This window comes from Oncorhynchus masou, unplaced genomic scaffold, assembly GCF_036934945.1.
Source record: "Oncorhynchus masou masou isolate Uvic2021 unplaced genomic scaffold, UVic_Omas_1.1 unplaced_scaffold_2046, whole genome shotgun sequence".
Taxonomy (NCBI): Eukaryota; Metazoa; Chordata; class Actinopteri; order Salmoniformes; family Salmonidae; genus Oncorhynchus; species Oncorhynchus masou.
This window is the reverse complement of record NW_027008534.1, coordinates 30,121-57,773: the sequence shown is the minus strand read 5'-3', so window position 1 is coordinate 57,773 and position 27,653 is coordinate 30,121. Positions and strand designations below refer to the sequence as shown.

General features: G+C 46.6%; 1 pseudogene; it reads left to right on the top strand.

Annotated features, from left to right (window-relative positions):
• Positions 1–1,210: 1,210 nt before the first annotated feature.
• LOC135532820 (vesicular glutamate transporter 1-like) overlaps positions 1,211–27,653 on the top strand; it is a 29,752-nt pseudogene continuing 3,309 nt past the window's right edge.

Below are 27,653 nucleotides of genomic sequence, written 5' to 3'. Positions count from 1 at the left end.
TTTCTTTGCCATGCTAGCTATAGGTGAAATTAGTCATTGCATATATACTGTGATAGTGTGTGTGTGCGTGCGTGTGTGTGTGCGTGCGTGTGTGTGTGTGTGCGTGTGTGTGTGAGTGCGTGCGTGCATGTGTGTGTGTGTGCGTGCGTGCGTGCGTGCGTGTGTGTGTGTGTGCGTGCGTGTGTGCGTGTGTGTGTGTGTGTGCGTGCGTTCAAGCTCCAATAATAATGATCATGGTGGTTTTGTTATCGAGGTCCAAGGTTCTGTATGGCTACGTCTTTACCGTGGACACACGGCTCCACATTAGATTAGATACCACAGCTCTGTGTGGGTGGGTGGGTGCTGGTGCCAGTGTGTGTATGACAGAGTGGACAGTGTCAGAAGGGCTAAGAGCTTATCAGTGATGGTCCGCACAGCAGAGTTCTAGAATACTAGACCGTTGGCTTTCATACTTTATGAATTCTCAGGGTGGCTGAAGACATTTCTGCACCTGTCACCACAATGAAATGTATAGGAGCTTTGCACACGGAGATGCTTTGGTTGAGAATTTGTGGGAGGTGCATGTTCGGGCTGTGTGTTCCCTGCAGATGGTTATCGCAGAGCAAGATCCAAAATTCTGCATTGTTGGTTAAGTAAGCATTTCACTGCGCATGTGACAAATAAAATGTGATTTGATGTCACTATGGGACTCCGGACTATCACGAATCAGCTGCTTTGGACTCTGAACTGAACTGCGCTTTAGTGTGTAAAGTGTGTGTGTGTGTGTGTGTGTGACAGAGTGGTCAGTGCCAGAGCAGCAGCAGGTATAGGCTACTGTGAAGGACTGAACACTGGGGGAATGTGCCATAGCTGGTACCCACCCACCTAGGGACCAGGCAAACAACAGATGCTCCTACACAGGGGGAGTTGCTGATTCAGAGATGACCTGTGTGTGTGTGTGTGTGTGTGTGTGTGTGTGTGTGTGTGTGTGTGTGTGTGTGTGTGTGTGTGTGTGTGTGTGTGTGTGTGTGTGTGTGTGTGTGTGTGTGTGTGTGTGTGTGTGTGTGTGTGTGTGTGTGTGTAAGCTTGGAGACTTATAGGAGACTTACAGTTCAGCGAGTGCATACATTTGAAGTATACTATGTGATTAAGGGCAGCAGGTGGTTTTACCTCTAGTGGTGAGAGCGTTGGGCCAGTAACCGTAAGGTTGCTAGATCGAATCCCTGAGCCGATGAGGTAAAAATCCGTCTTTCTGCCCCTGAACAGGCAGTTAACCCACTGTTCCTAGTCCGTCATTGTAAATAAGAATTTGTTCTTAACTGACTTGCCTAGTTAAATAAGAAATAATAATAATAAATTATATGGGAATTGAACCCTTGCCGTTGTTAACACAATGCTCCTTCTTCCAACTAAGCACCACAGGGTTCAGTTCTCACTAGATTTCAGTTTCTTCTTTTTCTTTTATAGAATTGTAAAGCGACTGGGTGCTTGAAGAGCGCTACATACCATGTGTAATTATTACTATTGCTACTAACTCTGTCCCTCTCTCTCCCTCTGCTCTTCACCAGAATCCTAGAAAAGCGTCAGCCCAATGGCGAGACCATCGAGCTTTCGGCCGAGGGCCGCCCAGAGCTTGTGGAGGAGAAGGAGATGCCCGTGGTGGACTGCACCTGCTTCGGCCTTCCCCGTCGCTACATCATCGCCATCCTCTCAGGCCTGGGCTTCTGCATCTCCTTCGGCATCCGCTGCAACCTGGGCGTGGCCATCGTCAGCATGGTCAACGACCACACCGTCTGGAAGGGTAACAAGGAGGTCCTGGTGGTGAGGCACACTGTTCTGGCACTTACACTCACACTTCTATTTTCTTCCTGCACTCTTAGAGAAAAAAGGTGCTATCTAGAACCTAAAAAGGTTCTTCGGCTGTCCCCATAGGAGAACCCTTTAAAGAATCCTTTTCGGTTCCAGGTAGAACACTTTTGGTTCCAGGTAAAAACCCATTTGGAAAATTATTATTTTTGGTTCCAGCTAGACCTCTTTTGGAAAAAGGTTCTACCTGGAACCGAAACGGTCTTACATGGAACCAAAAAGGGCTTTCCTTTATAGGACAGCCGAAGAACCCTTGTGGAACCTTTTTGTCTAAGACTGTAGTTCTGAAGAATAAATTTTTTGAAGAATTGAAGAAAACATTTACTTACTATGACTGTCTGCTTTAATGAGGAAAACATTTACTTACTATGAGTGTCTGCTTTAATGAGGAAAACATTTACTTACTATGACTGTCTGCTTTAATGAGGAAAACATTTACTTACTATGACTGTCTGCTTTAATGAGGAAAACATTTACTTACTATGACTGTCTGCTTTAATGAGGAAAACATTTACTTACTATGACTGTCTGCTTTAATGAGGAAAACATTTACTTACTATGACTGTCTGCTTTAATGAGGAAAACATTTACTTACTATGACTGTCTGCTTTAATGAGGAAAACATTTACTTACTATGACTGTCTGCTTTAATGAGGAAAACATTTACTTACTATGACTGTCTGCTTTAATGAGGAAAACATTTACTTACTATGAGTGTCTGCTTTAATGAGGAAAACATTTACTTACTATGACTGTCTGCTTTAATGAGGAAAACATTTACTTACTATGACTGTCTGCTTTAATGAGGAAAACATTTACTTACTATGAGTGTCTGCTTTAATGAGGAAAACATTTACTTACTATGACTGTCTGCTTTAATGAGGAAAACATTTACTTACTATGACTGTCTGCTTTAATGAGGAAAACATTTACTTACTATGACTGTCTGCTTTAATGAGGAAAACATTTACTTACTATGAGTGTCTGCTTTAATGAGGAAAACATTTACTTACTATGACTGTCTGCTTTAATGAGGAAAACATTTACTTACTATGAGTGTCTGCTTTAATGAGGAAAACATTTACTTACTATGAGTGTCTGCTTTAATGAGGAAAACATTTACTTACTATGAGTGTCTGCTTTAATGAGGAAAACATTTACTTACTATGACTGTCTGCGCTAACGACTCAAATGTAAATGTCTGAAAAAGGGAGGCTCTTTGAAGTGACCGGTGGTTCTATGTGGCTCTTTCTTCTCAAAGAACCATTTTCTTGAAGAGGGTTTTTCCCTTCTTTCTTCGCTGTCTGAATGGTAGCAAATAACCTTGCTAGCTAGAGTTGTGGGAAGAGGAGGGTTGGGGTCAGGTCAGGTTAGGGAAGGGCTGGCTACAGGCCACAACAAAGGTTGTAACTTTGGGCTTGGAGGCTCATAGTGTGTGTAACCTAACGTAGCAGGTGTAAAATAAATACCTGAGCGGGGTCCACACATCCATTTTTCAGGGGAAAAGCAAGCTAGGTTGAAGATACTGTATCAATGAAAACCGCATACTTCCGGTTGTTTCCGACCTCGCTGAGGTTGGAGTGTGTCCAGGCTTTATTTTTGTGCAGAGGAAGAAGAATACTGTCAATGGACAATGTACTTTGACTTGAAAATACTTATTTATAATCACAATCAGCACCTTTTGAAGTGTGGCCTTTATCAAGGTGCTTGGGAAGCTAACACAAGTCTTCAGGTCCCAGGCAAGGTTCCTCATCACTCAAGCATTATTAAACGAACCCACTCCGCTACACATCCGTAGTCATGGGTTGTGTTCATTAGGACACGCAACAACAAACACTTATTCAAAAATGTTCTGCAACTGAAAATCTAAATGAGCGTTTCTTATTGTACAAATCCAGGTAGTCCCTTGCTCCCAGATGGTTTCCTTCCGTTTGGTGTCTTATGAGCACAACCATGGTCACTCCTCCTCTTTCTCTCCCTCCAGGCAGCACAGTTCAGCTGGGATCCAGAGACCGTGGGGATGATCCACGGGTCCTTCTTCTGGGGATACATCGTCACACAGATTCCCGGAGGTTTTATATGTCAAAAATATAAAGCGAACAAGTAAGTACATTTTAGGATACATCGTCACACAGATTCCCGGAGGTTTTATATGTCAAAAATATAAAGCTAACAAGTAAGTACATTTTAGGATACATTGTCACGCAGATTCCTGGAGGTCTCATATGTCAAAAATATAAAGCTAACAAGTATGTCCGTTTTAGCATGCTTTGGGATGATTATTCCTGTATTGATTGACTGATTTCCTTATTGTATGTCAATACCTTTCCTCAAACGTGTCGGAGGTCAACTTTTTTACAACTAGGATTCATTTGACTAAAGTATACATTATATATGACTAAAATATACATTATAGTTGACCTAAGTATACATTATATTTGACTAAAATATACATTCTATTTTACTAGAGGATACATTATATTTGACTTAAGTATACATTCTATTTTACAAAAATATACATTATATTTTACTAGAGTAAACATATTTGACTGATTGACTGATTTCCTTATTGTATGTCAATACCTTTCCTCAAACGTGTTAGAGGTCAACTTTTTTACTACTAGGATTCATTTGACTAAAGTATACATTATATATGACTAAAATATACATTATAGTTGACCTAAGTATACATTATATTTGACTTAAGGATACATTCTATTTTACAAAAATATACATTATATTTTACTAGAGTATACATATTTGACTAAAGTATACTTTATATTTTACTAGAGTATACATTACATTTGACTAAAGTTTACATTATATTTACTAAAATATACATTATATTTTACTAGAGTATACATTATATTTGACTAAAGTGTACATTATTTTGACTAAAATATACATTCTATTTTACCAGAGTATACATTATATTTGACTAAAGTATACTAAAATATACATTATACTATGGCTGCGGATGTTGCCTCAATCAAAAAGTTGTGTATTCATTTTTACTAATGAAGTATAGACGGAGCCCTTATAGTCAAGCGTTTCCATCAGACATTTTGAACTGCTACCAAGGTTGGGACAGTCTCATCAATAACACCAAATACATTTCTCTCAGGGTTGGGGTTAATTACATGTTGATATCAGTCAAATGAAATGAAAACCAGCTCATGAATTGAAATCTTTATAGAATTTAAATATTTTATCTTCATAGAAAATATTTGCCAATAATTACTTCCTGAATTAAACTAAATTGAAAACTAATCTGACCCCTGATGAACCATGGTCTCTATCGCTCTCAGTGGTTGAAATGGAGGCTGGTCTCTATCGCTCTCAGTGGTTGAAATGAAGGCTGGTCTCTATAGCTCTCAGTGGTTGAAATGAAGGCTGGTCTCTATAGCTCTCAGTGGTTGAAATGGAGGCTGGTCTCTATCGCTCTCAGTGGTTGAAATGAAGGCTGGTCTCTATAGCTCTCAGTGGTTGAAATGGAGGCTGGTCTCTATCGCTCTCAGTGGTTGAAATGAAGACTGGTCTCTATAGCTCTCAGTGGTTGAAATGAAGGCTGGTCTCTATAGCTCTCAGTGGTTGAAATGGAGGCTGGTCTCTATCGCTCTCAGTGGTTGAAATGAAGGCGGGTCTCTATAGCTCTCAGTGGTTGAAATGAAGGCTGGTCTCTATAGCTCTCAGTGGTTGAAATGAAGGCTGGTTGTGTTTGTCTCTGACTGTTTCTGTCTTGGTGTGTTTCAGTGTGTTTGGCTTCGCCATAGTGGCCACATCCACTCTCAACATGCTGATTCCATCTGCTGCTCGTACACACTACAGCTGTGTCATACTAGTCAGGATATGCCAAGGCCTCGTCGAGGTACTTAGAGTGCATCTGTCTCTCTCACTCTCTCTGTGTGTGTGTGTGTGTGTGTGTGTGTGTGTGTGTGTGTGTGTGTGTGTGTGTGTGTGTGTGTGTGCGTGCGTGCGTGCGTGCGTGCGTGCGTGCGTGCGTACGTGCGTGTTTTGAATATTATGTTTGGATATTTACTGTGTGCATCACTTCATTACTTCCCTATAGGGCGTATCTTACCCAGCATGCCATGGGATCTGGGCCAAATGGGCCCCGCCACTAGAGAGAAGTCGACTGGCCACAACAGCATTCTGTGGTAAGATACTAAAACAAATGGATTTAAACATCCTCTCACGCTCTCCCTCCCCTTTTCTCTCTCTTAAACTACACAATGAATGAATGAATTTCCCCCCGGGGATAATAAAGACTACTCTACACATTACTGGATCCAACCATTTGTGATGTTACTTGATGTTCTTGTCAAGAGGTTAGCTAAGATGTGCTTATAAACAACCTCAACATTATAGTAAAGTTCCTATTGGTAACATCCCAAATAAATCTAGTGCAGCACATTGTCTTCCTACATACTGTATGCATGCATTCCACAGGAGGTTGGTGATACCTTAATTGGGGAGGACGGGTTTGTGGTAATGGCTGGAGTGGAATGGATGGAATGGTATCAAATACATGCCATTCCATTCGCCCATTCCAGCCTTTATTATGAGATGCATTCCAGCCTTTATTATGAGCCGTCCTCCCCTCTGCCTCCATTGATGCATTCTCAGCTGCAGGAAGTGTATGTTGGATTGTAGCCCTTTACACTCCAGGGTCCAGGTATGAGATCAAAATGGCAGAGCTTAAATTTGAGGCACTTTCAAATTATGCTTTTACCTAAACCAGATGGAGATTTGTAATGGACCTTTGTTGGATTGTAATGGACCGTTGTTGGATTGTAATGGACCGTTGTTGGATTGTAATGGACTGTTGTTGGATTGTTGTGGATCGTTGTTGGATTGTTGTGGATCGTTGTTGGATTGCATAAACATCAACAGTAATTGTGTGATGGTGGGGATTTTAATTTGTTTATTTATTTAACCTTTATATAACCAGGTAGGCAGGTTGAGAACAAGTTCTCATTTACAATTGCGACCTGGACAAGATAAAGCAAAGCAGTTCGACACATACAACAACACAGAGTTACACATGGAGTAAAACAAACATACAGTCAATAATACAGTAGGAAAATAAGTCTATATACAATGTGAGCAAATGAGGTGAGATAAGGGAGGTAAAGGCAAAAAAGGCCATGGTGGCAAAGTAAATACAATATAGCAAGTAAAACACTGGAATGGTAGATTTGCAGTGGAAGAATGTGCAAAGTAGAAATATGAATATAAAATAAAAATAAATAAATAAATAAATACAGTAGGGAAAGAGGTAGTTGTTTGAGCTAAATTATAGATGGGCTATGTACAGGTGCAGTAATCTGTGAGCTGCTCTGACAGCTGGTGCTTAAAGCTAGTGAGGGAGATAAGTGTTTCCAGTTTCAGAGATTGTGTAGTTAGTTCCAGTCATTGGCAGCAGAGAACTGGAAGGAGAGGCGGCCAAAGGAAGAATTGCTTTTATGGGTGACCAGAGAGATATATCTGCTGGAGCGCGTGCTACTGGTGGGTGCTGCCATGGTGACCAGCGAGCTGAGATAAGGGGGGACTTTACAGCAGGGTCTTGTAGATGACCTGGAGCCAGTGAGTTTGGCGACGAGTATGAAGCAAAGGCCAGCCAACGAGAGCGTACAGGTCACAGTGGTGGGTAGTATATGGGGCTTTGGTGACAAAACGGATGGCACTGTGATAGACTGCATCCAATTTATTGAGTAGGGTATTGGAGGCTATATTGTAAATTACATCGCCGAAGTCGAGGATCGGTAGGATGGCCAGTTTTACGAGGGTATGTTTGGCAGCATGAGTGAAGGATGCTTTGTTGCGAAATAGGAAGCCAATTATAGATTTAACTTTGGATTGGAGATGTTTGATGTGAGTCTGGAAGGAGAGTTTACAGTCTAACCAGACACCTAGGTATTTGTAGTTGTCCACATATTCTAAGTCAGAACCGTCCAGAGTAGTGATGCTGGACGGGCGGGCAGGTGCAGGCAGCAATCAGTTGAAGAGCATGCATTTAGTTTTACTTGTATTTAAGAGCAGTTGGAGGCCAGTGAAGGAGAGTTGTATGGCATTGAAGCTCGTCTGGAGGGTTGTTAACAGAGTTTCCAACGAAGGGCCAGAAGTATACAGAATGGTGTCGTCTGCGTAGAGGTGAATCAGAGACTCACCAGCAGCAAGAGCGACATCATTGATGTATACAGAGAAGAGAGTCGGCCCGAGAATTGAACCCTGTGGCACCCCCATAGAGACTGGAAGAGGCCCAGACAACAGGCCCTCCGATTTGACACACTGAACTCTATCAGAGAAGTAGTTGGTAAACCAGCCGAGGGAATCATTTGAGAGACCATGGCTATTGAGTCAGCCGATGAGGATGTGGTGATTGACAGAGTCGAAAGCCTTGGCCAGGTCAATGAATACGGCAGCACAGTATTGTTTCTTATCGATGGCGGTTAAGATATCGTTTCGTACCTTGAGCGTGGCTGAGGTGCACGCATGACCAGCTCTGAAACCAGATTGCATAGCGGAGAAGGTGCGGTGGGATTCAAAATGGTCGGTGATCTGTTTGCTGACTTGGCTTTCGAAGACCTTAGAAAGGCAGGGTAGGATAAATATAGGTCTGTAGCAGTTTGGGTCAAGAGTGTGTCCCCCCTTTGAAGAGGGGGATGACCGAAGCTGCTTTCCAATCTTTGGGAATCTCAGATGACACGAAAGAGAGGTTGAACAGGCTAGTAATAGGGGTTGCAACAATTTCGGCAGATCGTTTTTAGAAAGAAAGGGTCCAGATTGTCTAGCCTGGCTGATTTGTAGGGATCCAGATTTTGCAGCTTTCAGAACATCAGCTGACTGGATTTAGGGAGAAGGAGAAATGGGGAAGGCTTGGGCGAGTTGTTGTGGGGGGTGCATTGCTGTTGACCGGGGTAGGAGTAGCCAGGTGGAAAGCATGGCCAGCCGTAGAAAAATGCTTATTGAAATTCTCTATTATAGTGGATTTATCGGTGGTGACAGTTTCCTATCCTCAGTGCAGTGGGCAGCTGGGAGGAGGTGTTCTTATTCTCCATGGACTTTACAGTGTCCCAGAACTTTTTGGAGTTTGTGTTGCAGGAAGCAAATTTCTGCTTGTAAAAGCTTGCCTAGGCTTTTCTAACTGCCTGTGTATATTAGTTTCTAACTTCACTGAAAAGTTGCATATCACGGGGGCTGTTCGATGCTAATGCAAAACGCCACAGGGTGTTATTGTGTTGGTGAAGGGCAGTCAGGTCTGGAGAGAACCAAGGGCTATATCTGTTCCTGGTTCTACATTTCTTGATTGGGTCATGCTTATTTAAGATGTTGAGGAAGGCATATAAAAAAATAACCAGGTATCCTCTACTGACGGGATGAGATCAGTATCCCACCAGGATACCCAGTCCAGGTCGATTAGAAAGGCCTGCTCGCTGAAGTGTTTCAGGGAGCGTTTGACAGTGATGAGTAGAGGTCGTTTGACCACTGACCCATTATGGATGCAGGCAATCTTGGTTGAAAACAGCAGAGGTGTATTTAGAGGGCAAGTTGGTTAGGATAATATCTATGAGGGTGCCCTTGTTTACGGCTTTGTGGTGGTACCTGGTAGGTTCATTGATAATTTGTGTTAGATTGAGGGCATCAAGCTTAGATTATAGGAGGGCTGGGGTGTTAAGCATGTCCCAGTTTAGGTCACCTCGCAGCACAAGCTCTGACGATAGATGGGGGGCAATCAGTTCACATATGCAAATGCTGGGCTTTGTTCCAAATAAAATGTTTCAACTAGCCCAAATGTTGCATGAATATTCTTATTATGTCACTGAATGTATCCAGCATATTTCCAGATTCTATTATTGACAAATGCTGTGAAAAGTCCAGTAAATGTAAATATCAACAGTAATGTAATTGCTTGGATTGTATCCTCACCTTTGTTCTGATAAACGTTTTCTCTTTCCACTGCTACCATGGTTATGCTTTTTAAATGTCTTCTCTTTCCACTGCTACCATGGTTATGCTTTTTAAATGTCTTCTCTTTCCACTGCTTCCATGGTTATGCTTTTTAAATGTCTTCTCTTTCAACTGCTACCATGGTTATGCTTTTTAAATGTCTTCTCTTTCCACTGCTTCCATGGTTATGCTTTTTAAATGTCTTCTCTTTCAACTGCTACCATGGTTATGCTTTTTAAATGTCTTCTCTTTCAACTGCTACCATGGTTATGCTTTTTAAATGTCTTCTCTTTCAACAACTACCATGGTTATGCTTTTTAAATGTCTTCTCTTTCAACTGCTACCATGGTTATGCTTTTTAAATGTCTTCTTTTTCCACTGCTACCATGGTAATGCTTTTTAAATGTATTCTCTTTCAACTGCTGCCATGGTTATGCTTTTTAAATGTCTTCTCTTTCAACAACTACCATGGTTATGCTTTTTAAATGTCTTCTCTTTCAACTGCTACCATGGTTATGCTTTTTAAATGTCTTCTTTTTCCACTGCTACCATGGTAATGCTTTTTAAATGTATTCTCTTTCAAATGCTGCCATGGTTATGCTTTTTAAATGTCTTCTCTTTCAACTGCTACCATGGTTATGCTTTTTAAATGTCTTCTCTTTCAACTGCTACCATGGTTATGCTTTTTAAATGTCTTCTCTTTCAACTGCTACCATGGTTATGCTTTTTAAATGTCTTCTCTTTCAACTGCTACCATGGTTATGCTTTTTAAATGTCTTCTCTTTCAACTGCTACCATGGTTATGCTTTTTAAATGTTTTCTGTTAGAAACATTTCAGTTTGTCCCTGTCCACATACAGTTTGTAACGGGTTATAAGTATAATGCTGTGAATCAGTGGAGGCTGTTGAGGGGAGGACGGCTCATAATAAAATCTGGAACGGCGCAAATGGAATGGCATCAAACACCTGGAAACCATGAAAACCATATGTTTGATGCATTTGATACCATTCCACTTATTCCACTCCAGCCATTATCACGAGTCCATCCTCCCCAATTAAGGTGCCACCAACCTCCTGTGCTGTTACTTTTCATAGGAATTGACAATGAACAGGACTTGTCAATATGTAAACATTAGTGAAGCCACCTTATCAGTTTAGGAGAAGGCGTAATCTTTTCTAGCAAAGAGCTAATTAACTGTTCTTACTGTAAGTTAATTGTTTCCCTCCACAGTTAGTTGGCTAGGTTAGTTAGTTAGTTAGTTAGTTAGTTAGTTAGTTAGTTAGTTAGTTGGCTTGGTTAGTTCATTAGCTTGCTAGCTAATCTCGAAACCCGGAACCAAATATTGCGTGAGCTAGCTATTGCTACTGACTTTGATTGTGGGTGCTGAGGTGTTCAGATCTGGCCTGACGGAGGCATTACACAACAACATTAGAAACATTAATGTACCATATTTCTGTGTCTTGCTCTTTCTTTGTGTCACAGGTTCCTATGCGGGAGCTGTGGTGGCCATGCCTCTTGCTGGGGTGTTGGTTCAGTATGTAGGGTGGCCTTCAGTCTTCTATGTCTATGGTGAGTAAAACCAACCTGGCAGTACCGAGTTTAACTGTCTCATCACCACACAGGCCTCTGCTCAGCTGCCTACTGCCCATGACCCAGTGTTGGTAGACCAGACTGTTGAAAGTGGTATGCTGACTACTCAGTTAGCCAGTGCTAGCCTCCTTTGGGTAGCTAGCGGCACAGCACCAGTTCATAGGAGGAGAGCGGTAGAGACATGGGTCCAATAAGAGCTTGTTGGGTATTTTTTCTGTGACAATGACATCCAAACTGACACAATTTATGTTATTGCAAACGTGTCATCACTGTAGTGTACTGTAGAGACCATTCTCCCTACCCTACCTTTCTCCCTACTCCACCCTTCTCATTTCCTACCCTTCTCTCCCCTCTTTACCTCTCTTCCACTCTCCTCCTCTCTCTCTGCTCTCTCTCTCCATTTGACCTCTCTCCTCTCTCGCGCCTCTTTAACTCTCTACCTCTCTCCTACTCTCGCTCCCCCTTTACCTCTCTACCTCTCTCCTCCTCTCTCTCCCTCTTACCTCTCTACCTCTCTCCTCCTCTATCTCCCCCTTTACCTCGCTACCTCTCCCCTCCTCTCTCTCCCTCTTAACTCTCTACCTCTCTCCTCCTCTCCCCCTTTAACTCTCTACCTCTCTCCTCTCTCCCCCTTTATCTCTCTACCTCTCTCCTCCTCTCTCTCCTCTTTACCTCTCTCCTCCTCTCTCTCCACCTTTACCTCTCTACCTCTCTCCTCCTCTCTCCCCTCTTTACCTCTCTTCCTCTCTCCTCCTCTCTCTCCCTCTTACCTCTCTACCTCTCTCCTCCTCTCCCTCTTTACCTCTCTACCTCTCTACCTCTCCCCTCCTCTCTCCCCTCTTTACCTCTCTCCTCCTCTCTCTCCCCCTTTACCTCTCTACCTCTCTCCTCCTCTCTCTCTCATCTTTACCTCTCTACCTCTCTCCTCCTCTCTCTTCTCTTTACCTCTCTACCTCTCTCTTCCTCTCCTCTCCCCCTTTACCTCCCTACTTCTATCCTCCTCTCTCTCCCCCTTTATCTCTCTACCTCTCCCCTCCTCTCTCTCCCTCTTACCTCTCTACCTCTCTCCTCCTCTCTCTCCTCTTTACCTCTCTACCTCTCTCCTCCTCTCTCTCCTCTTTACCTCTCTACCTCTCTCCTCCTCTCTCTCCCCCTTTACCTCTCTACCTCTCTCCTCCTCTCTCTCCCCCTTGACCTCTCTACCTCTCTCCTCTCTACCTCTCTCCTCCTCTCTCTCCCCCTTTACCTCTCTACCTCTCTCCTCCTCTCTCCCCCTTTACCTCTCTACCTCTCCCGTCCTCTCTCTCCTCTTTACCTCTCTACCTCTCTCCTCCTCTCTCTCCCTACTTTGCCTCTCTACCTCTCTCCTCCTCTCTCCCCTCTTTACCTCTCTTCCTCTCTCCTCCTCTCTCTCCCTCTTACCTCTCTACCTCTCTCCTCCTCTCCCCCCTTTACCTCTCTACCTCTCTACCTCTCCCCTCCTCTCTCTCCTCTTTACCTCTCTACCTCTCCCCTCCTCTCTCCCCCCCTTTACCTCTCTACCTCTCTCCTCCTCTCTCTCCTCTTTACCTCTCTACCTCTCTCCTTCTCTCTCTCCCCCTTTACCTATCTACCTCTCTCCTCCTCTCTCTCCCTCTCTACCTCTCTCCTCCTCTCTCTCCTCTTTACCTCTCTACCTCTCCCCTCCTCTCTCTCCCTCTTACCTCTCTACCTCTCTCCTCCTCTCTCTCCCTCTCTACCTCTCTCCTCTCTCTCCTCTTTACCTCTCTACCTCTCTCCTTCTCTCTCTCCCCCTTTATCTCTCTACCTCTCTCCTCTCTACCTCTCTCCTCCTCTCTCTCCCCCTTTACCTCTCTACCTCTCTCCTCCTCTCTCTCCCCTTTGCCTCTCTACCTCTCCCGTCCTCTCTCTCCTCTTTACCTCTCTACCTCTCTCCTCCTCTCTCTCCCCACTTTGCCTCTCTACCTCTCCCGTCCTCTCTCTCCTCTTTACCTCTCTACCTCTCTCCTCCTCTCTCTCCCCACTTTGCCTCTCTACCTCTCTCTTCCTCTCTCTCCCCACTTTGCCTCTCTACCTCTCTCCTCCTCTCTCTCCCTCTCTACCTCTCTCCTCCTCTCTCTCCTCTTTACCTCTCTACCTCTCCCCTCCTCTCTCTCCCTCTTACCTCTCTACCTCTCTCCTCCACTCTCTCCTATTTACCTCTCTACCTCTCTCCTCCTCTCTCTCCTCTTTACCTCTCTACCTCTCTCCTTCTCTCTCTCCCCCTTTATCTCTCTACCTCTCTCCTCTCTACCTCTCTCCTCCTCTCTCTCCCCCTTTACCTCTCTACCTCTCTCCTCCTCTCTCTCCCCTTTACCTCTCTACCTCTCCCGTCCTCTCTCTCCTCTTTATCTCTCTACCTCTCTCCTCCTCTCTCTCCTCTTTACCTCTCTACCTCTCTCCCTCCTCTCTCTCCTCTTTACCTCTCTACCTCTCTCCTCCTCTCTCTCCCCCCTTTACCTCTCTACCTCTCTCCTCCTCTCTCTCCCCCTTGACCTCTCTACCTCTCTCCTCTCTACCTCTCTCCTCCTCTCTCTCCCCCTTTACCTCTCTACCTCTCTCCTCCTCTCTCCCCCTTTACCTCTCTACCTCTCCCGTCCTCTCTCTCCTCTTTACCTCTCTACCTCTCTCCTCCTCTCTCTCCCTACTTTGCCTCTCTACCTCTCTCCTCCTCTCTCCCCTCTTTACCTCTCTTCCTCTCTCCTCCTCTCTCTCCCTCTTACCTCTCTACCTCTCTCCTCCTCTCCCCCTTTACCTCTCTACCTCTCTACCTCTCCCCTCCTCTCTCTCCTCTTTACCTCTCTACCTCTCCCCTCCTCTCTCCCCCCTTTACCTCTCTACCTCTCTCCTCCTCTCTCTCCTCTTTACCTCTCTACCTCTCTCCTTCTCTCTCTCCCCCTTTACCTATCTACCTCTCTCCTCCTCTCTCTCCCTCTCTACCTCTCTCCTCCTCTCTCTCCCCTTTGCCTCTCTACCTCTCCCGTCCTCTCTCTCCTCTTTACCTCTCTACCTCTCTCCTCCTCTCTCTCCCCACTTTGCCTCTCTACCTCTCCCGTCCTCTCTCTCCTCTTTACCTCTCTACCTCTCTCCTCCTCTCTCTCCCCACTTTGCCTCTCTACCTCTCTCTTCCTCTCTCTCCCCACTTTGCCTCTCTACCTCTCTCCTCCTCTCTCTCCCTCTCTACCTCTCTCCTCCTCTCTCTCCTCTTTACCTCTCTACCTCTCCCCTCCTCTCTCTCCCTCTTACCTCTCTACCTCTCTCCTCCACTCTCTCCTATTTACCTCTCTACCTCTCTCCTCCTCTCTCTCCCTCTTTACCTCTCTACCTCTCTCCTTCTCTCTCTCCCCCTTTATCTCTCTACCTCTCTCCTCTCTACCTCTCTCCTCCTCTCTCTCCCCCTTTACCTCTCTACCTCTCTCCTCCTCTCTCTCCCCTTTACCTCTCTACCTCTCCCGTCCTCTCTCTCCTCTTTATCTCTCTACCTCTCTCTCCTCTCTCTCCTCTTTACCTCTCTACCTCTCTCCTCCTCTCTCTCCTCTTTACCTCTCTACCTCTCTCCTCCTCTCTCTCCCCCTTTACCTCTCTACCTCTCTCCCTCCTCTCTCTCCCCCTTGACCTCTCTACCTCTCTCCTCTCTACCTCTCTCCTCCTCTCTCTCCCCCTTTACCTCTCTACCTCTCTCCTCCTCTCTCCCCCTTTACCTCTCTACCTCTCTCCTCCTCTCTCTTCTCTTTACCTCTCTACCTCTCTCTTCCTCTCCTCTCCCCCTTTACCTCCCTACTTCTATCCTCCTCTCTCTCCCCCTTTATCTCTCTACCTCTCCCCTCCTCTCTCTCCCTCTTACCTCTCTACCTCTCTCCTCCTCTCTCTCCTCTTTACCTCTCTACCTCTCTCCTCCTCTCTCTCCTCTTTACCTCTCTACCTCTCTCCTCCTCTCTCTCCTCTTTACCTCTCTACCTCTCTCCTCCTCTCTCCCCCCTTGACCTCTCTACCTCTCTCTCTCTACCTCTCTCCTCCTCTCTCTCCCCCTTTACCTCTCTACCTCTCTCCTCCTCTCTCCCCCTTTACCTCTCTACCTCTCCCGTCCTCTCTCTCCTCTTTACCTCTCTACCTCTCTCCTCCTCTCTCTCCCTACTTTGCCTCTCTACCTCTCTCCTCCTCTCTCCCCTCTTTACCTCTCTTCCTCTCTCCTCCTCTCTCTCCCTCTTACCTCTCTACCTCTCTCCTCCTCTCCCCCTTTACCTCTCTACCTCTCTACCTCTCCCCTCCTCTCTCTCCTCTTTACCTCTCTACCTCTCCCCTCCTCTCTCCCCCCCTTTACCTCTCTACCTCTCTCCTCCTCTCTCCCTCTTTACCTCTCTACCTCTCTCCTTCTCTCTCTCCCCCCTTTACCTATCTACCTCTCTCCTCCCTCTCTCCCCTCTCTACCTCTCTCCTCCTCTCTCTCCTCTTTACCTCTCTACCTCTCCCCTCCTCTCTCTCCCTCTTACCTCTCTACCTCTCTCCTCCTCTCTCTCCCTCTCTACCTCTCTCCTCTCTCCCTCTTTACCTCTCTACCTCCTCCTTCTCTCTCTCCCCCTTTATCTCTCTACCTCTCTCCTCCTACCTCTCTCCTCCTCTCTCTCCCCCTTTACCTCTCTACCTCTCTCCTCCTCTCTCTCCCCTTTGCCTCTCTACCTCTCCCGTCCTCTCTCTCCTCTTTACCTCTCTACCTCTCTCCTCCTCTCTCTCCCCACTTTGCCTCTCTACCTCTCCCGTCCTCTCTCTCCTCTTTACCTCTCTACCTCTCTCCTCCTCTCTCTCCCCACTTTGCCTCTCTACCTCTCTCTTCCTCTCTCCCCCACTTTGCCTCTCTACCTCTCTCCTCCTCTCCTCCCTCTCTACCTCTCTCCTCCTCTCTCTCCTCTTTACCTCTCTACCTCTCCCCTCCTCTCTCTCCCTCTTACCTCTCTACCTCTCTCCTCCACTCTCTCCTATTTACCTCTCTACCTCTCTCCTCCTCTCTCTCCTCTTTACCTCTCTACCTCTCTCCTTCTCTCTCTCCCCCTTTATCTCTCTACCTCTCTCCTCTCTACCTCTCTCCTCCTCTCTCTCCCCCTTTACCTCTCTACCTCTCTCCTCCTCTCTCTCCCCTTTACCTCTCTACCTCTCCCGTCCTCTCTCTCCTCTTTATCTCTCTACCTCTCTCCTCCTCTCTCTCCTCTTTACCTCTCTACCTCTCTCCTCCTCTCTCTCCTCTTTACCTCTCTACCTCTCTCCTCCTCTCTCTCCCCCTTTACCTCTCTACCTCTCTCCTCCTCTCCTCCCCCTTGACCTCTCTACCTCTCTCCCCTCTCTACCTCTCTCCTCCTCTCTCTCCCCCTTTACCTCTCTACCTCTCTCCTCCTCTCTCCCCCTTTACCTCTCTACCTCTCCCGTCCTCTCTCCCTCTTTACCTCTCTACCTCTCTCCTCCTCTCTCTCCCTACTTTGCCTCTCTACCTCTCTCCTCCTCTCTCCCCTCTTTACCTCTCTTCCTCTCTCCTCCTCTCTCTCCCTCTTACCTCTCTACCTCTCTCCTCCTCTCCCCCTTTACCTCTCTACCTCTCTACCTCTCCCCCTCCTCTCCTCCTCTTTACCTCTCTACCTCTCCCCTCCTCTCTCCCCCCTTTACCTCTCTACCTCTCTCCTCCTCTCTCTCCTCTTTACCTCTCTACCTCTCTCCCTTCTCTCTCTCCCCCCTTTACCTATCTACCTCTCCCTCCTCTCTCTCCCTCTCTACCTCTCTCCCTCCTCTCTCTCCCCTTTGCCTCTCTACCTCTCCCGTCCTCTCTCTCCTCTTTACCTCTCTACCTCTCTCCTCCTCTCTCTCCCCACTTTGCCTCTCTACCTCTCCCGTCCTCTCTCTCCTCTTTACCTCTCTACCTCTCCCTCCTCTCTCTCCCCCACTTTGCCTCTCTACCTCTCTCTTCCTCTCTCTCCCCACTTTGCCTCTACCTCTCTCCTCCTCTCTCTCCCTCTCTACCTCTCTCCTCCTCTCTCTCCTCTTTACCTCTCTACCTCTCCCCCTCCTCTCTCTCCCTCTTACCTCTCTACCTCTCTCCTCCACTCTCTCCTATTTACCTCTCTACCTCTCTCCTCCTCTCTCCCTCTTTACCTCTCTACCTCTCTCCTTCTCTCTCTCCCCCTTTATCTCTCTACCTCTCTCCTCTCTACCTCTCTCCTCCTCTCTCTCCCCCTTTACCTCTCTACCTCTCTCCTCCTCTCTCTCCCCTTTACCTCTCTACCTCTCCCGTCCTCTCTCTCCTCTTTATCTCTCTACCTCTCTCCTCCTCTCTCTCCTCTTTACCTCTCTACCTCTCTCCTCCTCTCTCTCCTCTTTACCTCTCTACCTCTCTCCTCCTCTCTCTCCCCCTTTACCTCTCTACCTCTCTCCTCCTCTCTCTCCCCCTTGACCTCTCTACCTCTCTCCCTCTCTACCTCTCTCCTCCTCTCTCTCCCCCTTTACCTCTCTACCTCTCTCCTCCTCTCTCCCCCTTTACCTCTCTACCTCTCCCGTCCTCTCTCTCCTCTTTACCTCTCTACCTCTCTCCTCCTCTCTCTCCCTACTTTGCCTCTCTACCTCTCTCCTCCTCTCTCCCCTCTTTACCTCTCTTCCTCTCTCCTCCTCTCTCCCCTCTTACCTCTCTACCTCTCTCCTCCTCTCCCCCTTTACCTCTCTACCTCTCTACCTCTCCCTCCTCTCTCTCCTCTTTACCTCTCTACCCTCCCCCTCCTCTCTCCCCCCTTTACCTCTCTACCTCTCTCCTCCTCTCTCTCCTCTTTACCTCTCTACCTCTCTCCTTCTCTCTCTCCCCCTTTACCTATCTACCTCTCTCCTCCTCTCTCCCCTCTCTACCTCTCTCCTCCTCTCTCCCCTTTACCTCTCTACCTCTCCCCTCCTCTCTCTCCCTCTTACCTCTCTACCTCCTCCTCCTCTCTCCCCTCTCTACCTCTCTCCTCCTCTCTCTCCTCTTTACCTCTCTACCTCTCTCCTTCCTCTCTCCCCCTTTATCTCTCTACCTCTCTCCTCTCTACCTCTCTCCTCCTCCTCTCCCCCTTTACCTCTCTACCTCTCTCCTCCTCTCTCTCCCCTTTGCCTCTCTACCTCTCCCGTCCTCTCTCTCCTCTTTACCTCTCTACCTCTCTCCTCCTCTCTCTCCCCACTTTGCCTCTCTACCTCTCCCGTCCTCTCTCTCCTCTTTACCTCTCTACCTCTCTCCTCCTCTCTCTCCCCACTTTGCCTCTCTACCTCTCTCTTCCTCTCTCTCCCCACTTTGCCTCCTACCTCTCTCCTCCTCTCTCTCCCTCTCTACCTCTCTCCTCCTCTCTCTCCTCTTTACCTCTCTACCTCTCCCCCTCCCTCTCTCTCCCTCTTACCTCTCTACCTCTCTCCTCCACTCTCTCCTATTTACCTCTCTACCTCTCTCCTCCTCTCTCTCCTCTTTACCTCTCTACCTCTCTCCTTCTCTCTCTCCCCCTTTATCTCTCTACCTCTCTCCTCTCTACCTCTCTCCTCCTCTCTCTCCCCCTTTACCTCTCTACCTCTCTCCTCCTCTCTCTCCCCTTTACCTCTCTACCTCTCCCGTCCTCTCTCTCCTCTTTATCTCTCTACCTCTCTCCTCCTCTCTCTCCCCACTTTACCTCTCTACCTCTCCCGTCCTCTCTCTCCTCTTTACCTCTCTACCTCTCTCCTCCTCTCTCTCCCCACTTTGCCTCTCTACCTCTCTCTTCCTCTCTCTCCCCACTTTGCCTCTCTACCTCTCTCTTCCTCTCTCTCCTTTCTCTCTCCTCTTTACCTCTACCTCTCTCCTCCTCCCTCTCCTCTTTACATCTCTTCCTCTTTCATCCTCTCTCCTCTTTATCTCTCTACCTCTGTCATCCTCTCTCTCCCCCTCTCTCTCCATCTCCATCCCTCTCCCAGGCAGTTTTGGGATAGCATGGTATCTCTTCTGGATCCTGGTGTCGTATGAAAGCCCGGCAGCCCACCCCACTATCACCCCTGAGGAGAGGAAGTACATTGAGGAAGCCATCGGAGAGTCAGCAGGTTTTGCCAATCCTCTACAGGTAAGCACCAAGACGCATGAAACATTGTATTTCACATAAACTGCACTGTCTCTCACACACACACACACACTCCACCACTTTTCTTTTTGCTTGTGACTTGTGCACACACACACACACACACACACACACACACACACACACACACACACACACACAAACACACACCACATCCCTCTATAATTTCACTTTTTTGCTGTGTGAGGGCTGGTGAGGACTGAGCACAACCATCTCTCATTCCTCCTTGTTGCAGAAATTCAAAACCCCGTGGAGAGCATTCTTCACATCCATGCCGGTGTACGCCATTATCGTAGCCAACTTCTGCAGGAGCTGGACTTTCTACCTGCTTCTCATCAGCCAGCCGGCCTACTTTGAGGAAGTGTTTGGCTTTGAGATCAGCAAGGTGAGACAGAGTTTTAATTATGAATTAACCCCTATCCCCCATCCCCTAGCCCCTATCCACTAGCCCCTATCCTCTAGCTTAGCCCCTATCCCCAAGCATAGCCCCTATCCCCTAGCCTATATCCCCTAGCCTCTATCCCCTAGCCTATCCCCTAGCTTAGTCCCTATCCCCTAGCCTCTATCCCCCAGCCCCTAAACCCCTATCCCCTAGCCTCTATCCCCTATCCCATAGCCTCTATCTCATAGCCCCTAGCCTAGCCCCTACCCCCTGGCCTCTATCCCCTAGCCTCTATCCACTATCCCCTATCCCCTAGCCTCTATCCCATAGCCCCTATCCCCTAGCCCCTATCCCCAAGCCTAGCCCCTATCCCCTAGCCTAGCCCCTATCCCCTAGCCTAGCCCCTATCCCCTAGTCTCTACCCCATATCCCCTATCCCCTAGCCTAGCCCCTATCCCCTAGCCTCTATCCCCTAGCCCCTAGCCTAGCCCCTATCCACTAGCCTATCCCCTAGCCTCTATCCCCTATCCGCTAGCCTCTATCCCCTATCCCCTAGCCTAGCCCCTATCCCCTGGCCTCTATCCCTTATTCCCTAGCCTCTATCCCCTAGCCCCTAGCCTCTATCCCATAGCCTAGCCCCTATCCCCTAGCCTAGCCCCTATCCCCATGGCCTCTATCCCTTATTCCCTAGCCTCTATCCCCTAGCCCCTAGCCTCTATCCCATAGCCTAGCCCCTATCCCCTAGCCTAGCCCCTATCCCCTGGCCTCTATCCCTTATTCCCTAGCCTCTATCCCCTAGCCCCTAGCCTCTATCCCATAGCCTAGCCCCTATCCCCTAGCCTAGCCCCTATCCCATAGCCCCTAGCCTAGCCCCTAGCCTAGCCCCTATCCCCAAGCGTAGCCCCTAGCCTATCCCCTATCCCCTAGCCTAGCCCCTAGCCTAGCCCCTATCCCCAAGCGTAGCCCCTAGCCTAGCCCCTATCCCCTAGCCTAGCCCCTATCCCATAGCCCCTAGCCTAGCCCCTAGCATAGCCCCTATCCCCAAGCGTAGCCCCTAGCCTATCCCCTATCCCCTAGAATATCCTCTAGCCTAGCCCCTATCCCATAGCCCCTATCCCCTAGCCTATATCCCCTAGCCTATCCCCTAGCTTAGTCCCTATCCCCTAGCCTCTATCCCCTAGCCCCTAGCCCCTATCCCATAGCCTAGCCCCTATCCCCTAGCCTAGCCCATAGCACCTAGCCTAGCCCATAGCACCTATCCCATAGCCCCTAGCCTAGCCCATAGCACCTATCCCATAGCCCCTAGCCTAGCCCCTAGCCTAGCCCCTAGCCTAGCCCCTAGCCTAGCCCCTATCCCCAAGCGTAGCCCCTAGCCTATCCCCTATCCCCTAGCCTAGCCCCTAGCCTAGCCCCTATCCCCAAGCGTAGCCCCTAGCCTATCCCCTATCCCCTAGCCTAGCCCCTAGCCTAGCCCCTATCCCCAAGCGTAGCCCCTAGCCTATCCCCTATCCCCTAGCCTATCCTCTAGCCTAGCCCCTATCCCATAGCCCCTATCCCCTAGCCTAGCCCCTAGCCTATCCCCTGGCCTCAAGCCCCTAACCCCTATCCCCTAGCCTAACCCCTGTCCCCAAGCGTCGCCCCTATCCCCTAGCCTATCCCCTAGCCTATCCCCTAGCCTATCCCCTATCCCCTGACCTCTAGCCCCTATCCCCTAGCCTAGCCCCTATCCCCTGACCTCTAGCCCCTATCCCCTAGCCTAGCCCCTATCCCCTGACCTCTAGCCCCTATCCCCTAGCCTAGCCCCTATCCCCTGACCTCTAGCCCCTATCCCCTAACCTAGCCCCTATCCCCTAGCCCCTATCCCCTAGCCTAGCCCCTATCCCCTGACCTCTAGCCCCTATCCCCTAACCTAGCCCCTATCCCCTATCCCCTAGCCTAGCCCCTATCCCCTGACCTCTAGCCCCTATACCCTAGCCTAGCCCCTATCCCCTGACCTCTAGCCCCTATCCCCTAGCCTAGCCCCTATCCCCTGATCTCTAGCCCCTATCCCCTAACCTAGCCCCTATCCCATAGCCTAGCTCCTATCCCCTAGCCTAGCCCCTATCCCCAGACCTCTAGCCCCTATCCCCTAACCTGGCCCCTATCCCCTAGCCTAGCCCCTATCACCTGACCTCTAGCCCCTATCCCTTAACCTAGCCCCTATCCCCTAGCCCCTATCCCCTAGCCTAGCCCCTATCCCCTGACCTCTTGCCCCTATCCCCTAACCTAGCCCCTATCCCCAGATCTCTTGCCCCTATCCCCTAACCTAGCCCCTATCCCCTATCCCCTAGCCCCTATCCCCTAGCCTAGCCCCTATCCCCTGACCTCTTGCCCCTATCCCCTAACCTAGCCCCTATCCCCTGACCTCTTGCCCCTATCCCCTAACCTAGCCACTATCCCCTATCCTCTAACCTAGCCTTTTTGTTTTTGGGAAGAAAAAGGCATGGTCATGGGAAACATATGTTTACATTTACAAAGCAAGTGAAATAGATAATAAACTAAAGTGAAATAAACAATCAAAAATTAACATTAAACATTACACTGACACGTTTCAAAGGAATAGACACATTTCAGATGTCATATTATGGCTATGTACAGTGTTATATTGATGTGAAAAAAGTACAAAAGGAAAAATAAATCAACGTAAATATGGGTTGTGGTGTTTGTTCTTCACTGGTTGACCTTTTCTTGTGGCAACATGTCACAAATCTTGCTGCTGTGATGACACACTGTGGTATTTCACTCAGTAGATATGGGAGTTTAGAAAAATTGAGTTTGTTTTGGAATTCTTTGTGGGTCATTGTGATCTGAGGGAAATATGTGTCTCTAATATGGTCATACATTTGGCAGGAGGCTAGGAAGTGCAGCTCAGTTTCCACCTCATTTTGTGGGCAGTGAGCACATAGCCTGTCTTCTCTTGAGAGCCATGTCTGCCTACGGGAGCCTTTCTCAATTGCAAGGTTCTGCTCACTGAGTCTGTACATAGTCAAAATGAATGTCAGTCACAGTGGTCAGGTATTCTGCCACTGTGTTCTCTCTGTTTAGGGACAAATAGCATTCCAGTTTGCTCTGTTTTTTGGTCAATTCTTTCCAAGTAATTATCTTTTTGTCAAGTAATTATCTTTTTGTTTTCTCATGATTTGGTTTGGTCTAATTGTGTTGCTGTCCTGGGGATCTGTGGGGTCTGTTTATGTTTGTGATGGCTTTGTTATAGAAGGTTGGGGAATTGCTTTGTTTTAGGTGGAATTTAACTATTTTAACTATTTTCTGGATTTTGATAATTAGGGGGTATCGTCCTAATTCTGTTCTGCATGCATTGTTTGATGTTTTAAGTTGTACACAGAGGATGTTTTTGCAGAGTCTTAATTTGGTGTTTGTCCCATTTAGTGAATTCTCTCTCTCTCTGCCAGGTGGGGATGGTGTCGGCCTTGCCACATCTGGTGATGACCATCATTGTGCCCATCGGGGGACAGCTGGCCGACTACCTTCGAACACGCAACATCATGACCACCACCAACGTCAGGAAGCTCATGAACTGTGGAGGTGAGAGGCCACTCCAGAGAACTTTCCCCTATATAGAGACAGATATGGGGTCAGTTTTGCATTTCCCTCACTAATGGTTCAAGTTAGGATTGGGGGAGGGGAAGTTGATCCTAGATCTGTACTTAAGGGAAACTTAGATTCGAAAACAAACCCATTTGAGAGGTGTTAGCTGGTGTTAGCTGAGCAGGGGGAGGGAGAGACTGAGTCAGACAGGGGTGGGTCGTGTTGCAGGATAACGTTTATGCAATACACTTCATTTCAAACTTGTAGTGTAATTTCAGATTCAACCTTTCAAAAACTGTCCATGAATTCTAATCCACATAATAATTCACATTTTCTGTTGCTGCTGGATTAGTTTCATGCTGTAGCAAACTGGCTCAAATGAAGATCCTGTAGTTATAAGGGAGGAGAGAGAGAGAGAGCGAGAGAGAGGGACAGAGAGAGTGAGGGACAGAGAGAGAGAGAGGGACAGAGAGAGAGAGAGGGACAGAGAGAGAGGGGGACAGAGAGAGAGAGAAAGAGAGAGGGGGGGACAGAGAGAGAGAGAGAGAGAGAGAGAGAGAGAGAGAGGGAGGGAAGGCCCAAACAGCTGATGACGAAGATGTGTGATTGTGAGTGTAAAATAAAGTGTGTGACTGTGGCGGCAGCTTGTTCATGAGGGCATCATGTGTGTAAAAGCAGTATTAAAGTGCCTGAGAGAGCACGGTGTATGACGGTCGCAGCACACAGACATGTTCTGCTGCTGTGAGCTAGTGGTAGTGGTGTGCTAGCCGGGATCAAACTGCTGATTCTACAGCTGGGACTGTGCTAACACAAGCATGCTGTGTACGCATCACTGGCCCCTCTGCTAATGAGAGCAGTCTCACAGAATAGAACAGGAGATAGGTAACTCTCAGTGCCAGAACTACGTTAGCTCAACATTAGCTCAACGTCCCAACACAACCTATTTGTGTCAGAGAGGGGAAGAACAAAACCATCGAACCAATAAAAAGGAATGCAGAATGTTAAATAATTGTAATATAAACAGAAGGAATGCAGAACGTTCTCTAAATGTAATATAAACAGAAGGAATGCAGAACGTTCTCTAATTGTAATATAAACAGAAGGAATGCAGAACGTTAAATAATTGTAATATAAACAGAAGGAATGCAGAACGTTAAATAATTGTAATATAAACAGAAGGAATGCAGAACGTTAAATAATTGTAATATAAACAGAAGGAATGCAGAACGTTCTCTAATTGTTATTTTAAACAGAAGGAATGCAGAACGTTCTCTAATTGTTATATAAAACAGAAGGAATGCAGAACGTTCTCTAATTGTTATATAAAACAGAAGGAATGCAGAACGTTCTCTAATTGTAATATAAACAGAAGGAATGCAGAACGTTCTCTAATTGTTATTTTAAACAGAAGGAATACAGAACGTTCTCTAATTGTAATATAAACAGAAGGAATGCAGAACGTTCTCTAATTGTAATATAAACAGAAGGAATACAGAACGTTCTCTAATTGTTATTTTAAACAGAAGGAATGCAGAACGTTCTCTAATTGTAATATAAACAGAAGGAATGCAGAACGTTCTCTAATTGTAATATAAACAGAAGGAATGCAGAACGTTCTCTAATTGTTATATAAAACAGAAGGGATATAATATGTGCCAAATGGTAGATGCTTTAATCCAGAATGACTTTACAGTTCAGTGAGGGCAAACATTATAGTATCTGTATAAACACATTTCCTGTGGGAATTGAACCCATAACCTTGGCATTGCTAGCGCTCTGCTCTCACCAATTGAGCCACACAGGATCATCATCATCACATCACTGGCACAGGGCACGGGCATGACAGAAGGGGCAAATTCAAATGATCCACTCAACAAACACGACTAGGACAAGACATTCATGATAAAGTTGCAATATGTACATTTTTTGGTCGAAAAATTCTAAAAGTTATCCCAACTCTCTAAATATATGTCTCTGCCCACAACCTATGTTTGTCACAGAGTGCAACACTAAATGGTGATCAACACCCCCACCCACCCCTAATACCAGGACAAACATTGGAGTCAAAGGGTCCTTTCCATATTGTGATCTTTCGTGTTTGTTGTTAGTGGTGATATTAGTGTGTTTAGTTGTGGTTCCTGTTTTGTCACCAGGGTTTGGAATGGAGGCCACTTTCTTGCTGGTGGTGGGATACTCTCACACCAAGGTCATGGCCATCTCCTTTTTAGTCATCGCTGTGGGCTTCAGTGGATTTGCCATCTCAGGTAAGGATGTGAAGGATCTTCTCTCCCACAAACAAACCGACTTTAGGACCGTCACTACATCTCTACAGAGCTGTGAGAAACCAGATTTCAATTCATATTCAGTTGTAGAAAAGCACTGTTTAAATCCAATCAATGAATTATTATTGATCTATTTGTTTTGAACTGTCAAGGATGTTCTGTTGATGATGTATGTATGTGGCGAGCTATGAAACACCTATCCAGGCATTGTGACATCATGTGTCTGAAGTGTAGTCAGCCTGGAACGTGTCCACTGTCTGTGCATGAGCATTGGTAGAGTCCTCAGGGATGAATGCTTTGTGATGCAAAGGTATGGGTGTCCTCTCCCGCCTCTGACTCTGTCATCTGATTTGTCAATTCACTTTGGAGAAAGACAACAACCAATCAGTTAGGGTATTCTTCAGTCAACTTGTAGGTCTGAGAGACGATGCTCAGTTGCACCACTCGCTGGATAAATGGAAGTGAAATGTCCCACTCGTAATTCAATACAGGTACCAAACTGTCTGTTAGGTTTACTGAGTAACAACAGTCGGGGAGATAATACCAAACTGTCTGTTAGGTTTACTGAGTAACAACAGTCAGGAAGACAATACCAAACTGTCCGTTAGGTTTACTGAGTAACAACAGTCAGGAAGACAATACCAAACTGTCTGTTAGGTTTACTGAGTAACAACAGTCAGGAAGACAATACCAAACTGTCCGTTAGGTTTACTGAGTAACAACAGTCAGGGAGATAATACCAAACTGTCTGTTAGGTTTACTGAGTAACAACAGTCAGGAAGACAATACCAAACTGTCTGTTAGGTTTACTGAGTAACAACAGTCAGGGAGATAATACCAAACTGTCTGTTAGGTTTACTGAGTAACAACAGTCAGGAAGACAATACCAAACTGTCTGTTAGGTTTACTGAGTAACAACAGTCATGGAGACAATACCAAACTGTCAGTCAGGTTTACTGAGTAACAACAGTCAGGGAGATAATACCAAACTGTAGGTTAGGTTTACTGAGTAACAACAGTCAGGAAGACAATACCAAACTGTCTGTTAGGTTTACTGAGTAACAACAGTCAGGGAGACAATACCAAACTGTCTGTTAGGTTTACTGAGTAACAACAGTCATGAAGACAATACCAAACTGTTAGTTAGGTTTACTGAGTAACAACAGTCAGGGAGATAATACCAAACTGTCCGTTAGGTTTACTGAGTAACAACAGTCAGGAAGACAATACCAAACTGTCTGTTAGGTTTACTGAGTAACAACAGTCAGGGAGATAATACCAAACTGTCTGTTAGGTTTACTGAGTAACAACAGTCAGGGAGATAATACCAAACTGTCAGTCAGGTTTACTGAGTAACAACAGTCAGGGAGATAATACCAAACTGTCTGTTAGGTTTACTGAGTAACAACAGTCAGGAAGACAATACCAAACTGTCCGTTAGGTTTACTGAGTAACAACAGTCAGGGAGATAATACCAAACCTAAGGACTGTTCTTTCCTTTTCAGACATTGAAAGGGATTTTTGTTGAAATGGTCATGCTATGAAAAAAAATGGGCTATATAATCAGATTCTTATGAGGTTTTTAGTCTTATTTTAGGGTTAAGATAAGGTTGTGGTTATGGTAATGTTGTTGTTAGGGTTAAGATAAGGTTGTGGTTATGGTAAGGTTGTGGTTAGGGTTAAGATAAGGTTGTGGTTAGGGTTAAGATAAGGTTGTGGTTATGGTAATGTTGTTGTTAGGGTTAAGATAAGGTTGTGGTTATGGTAAGGTTGTGGTTAGGGTTAAGATAAGGTTGTGGTTAGGGTTAAGATAAGGTTGTGGTTATGGTAATGTTGTGGTTAGGGTTAAGATAAGGTTGTGGTTATGGTTATGGTAAGGTT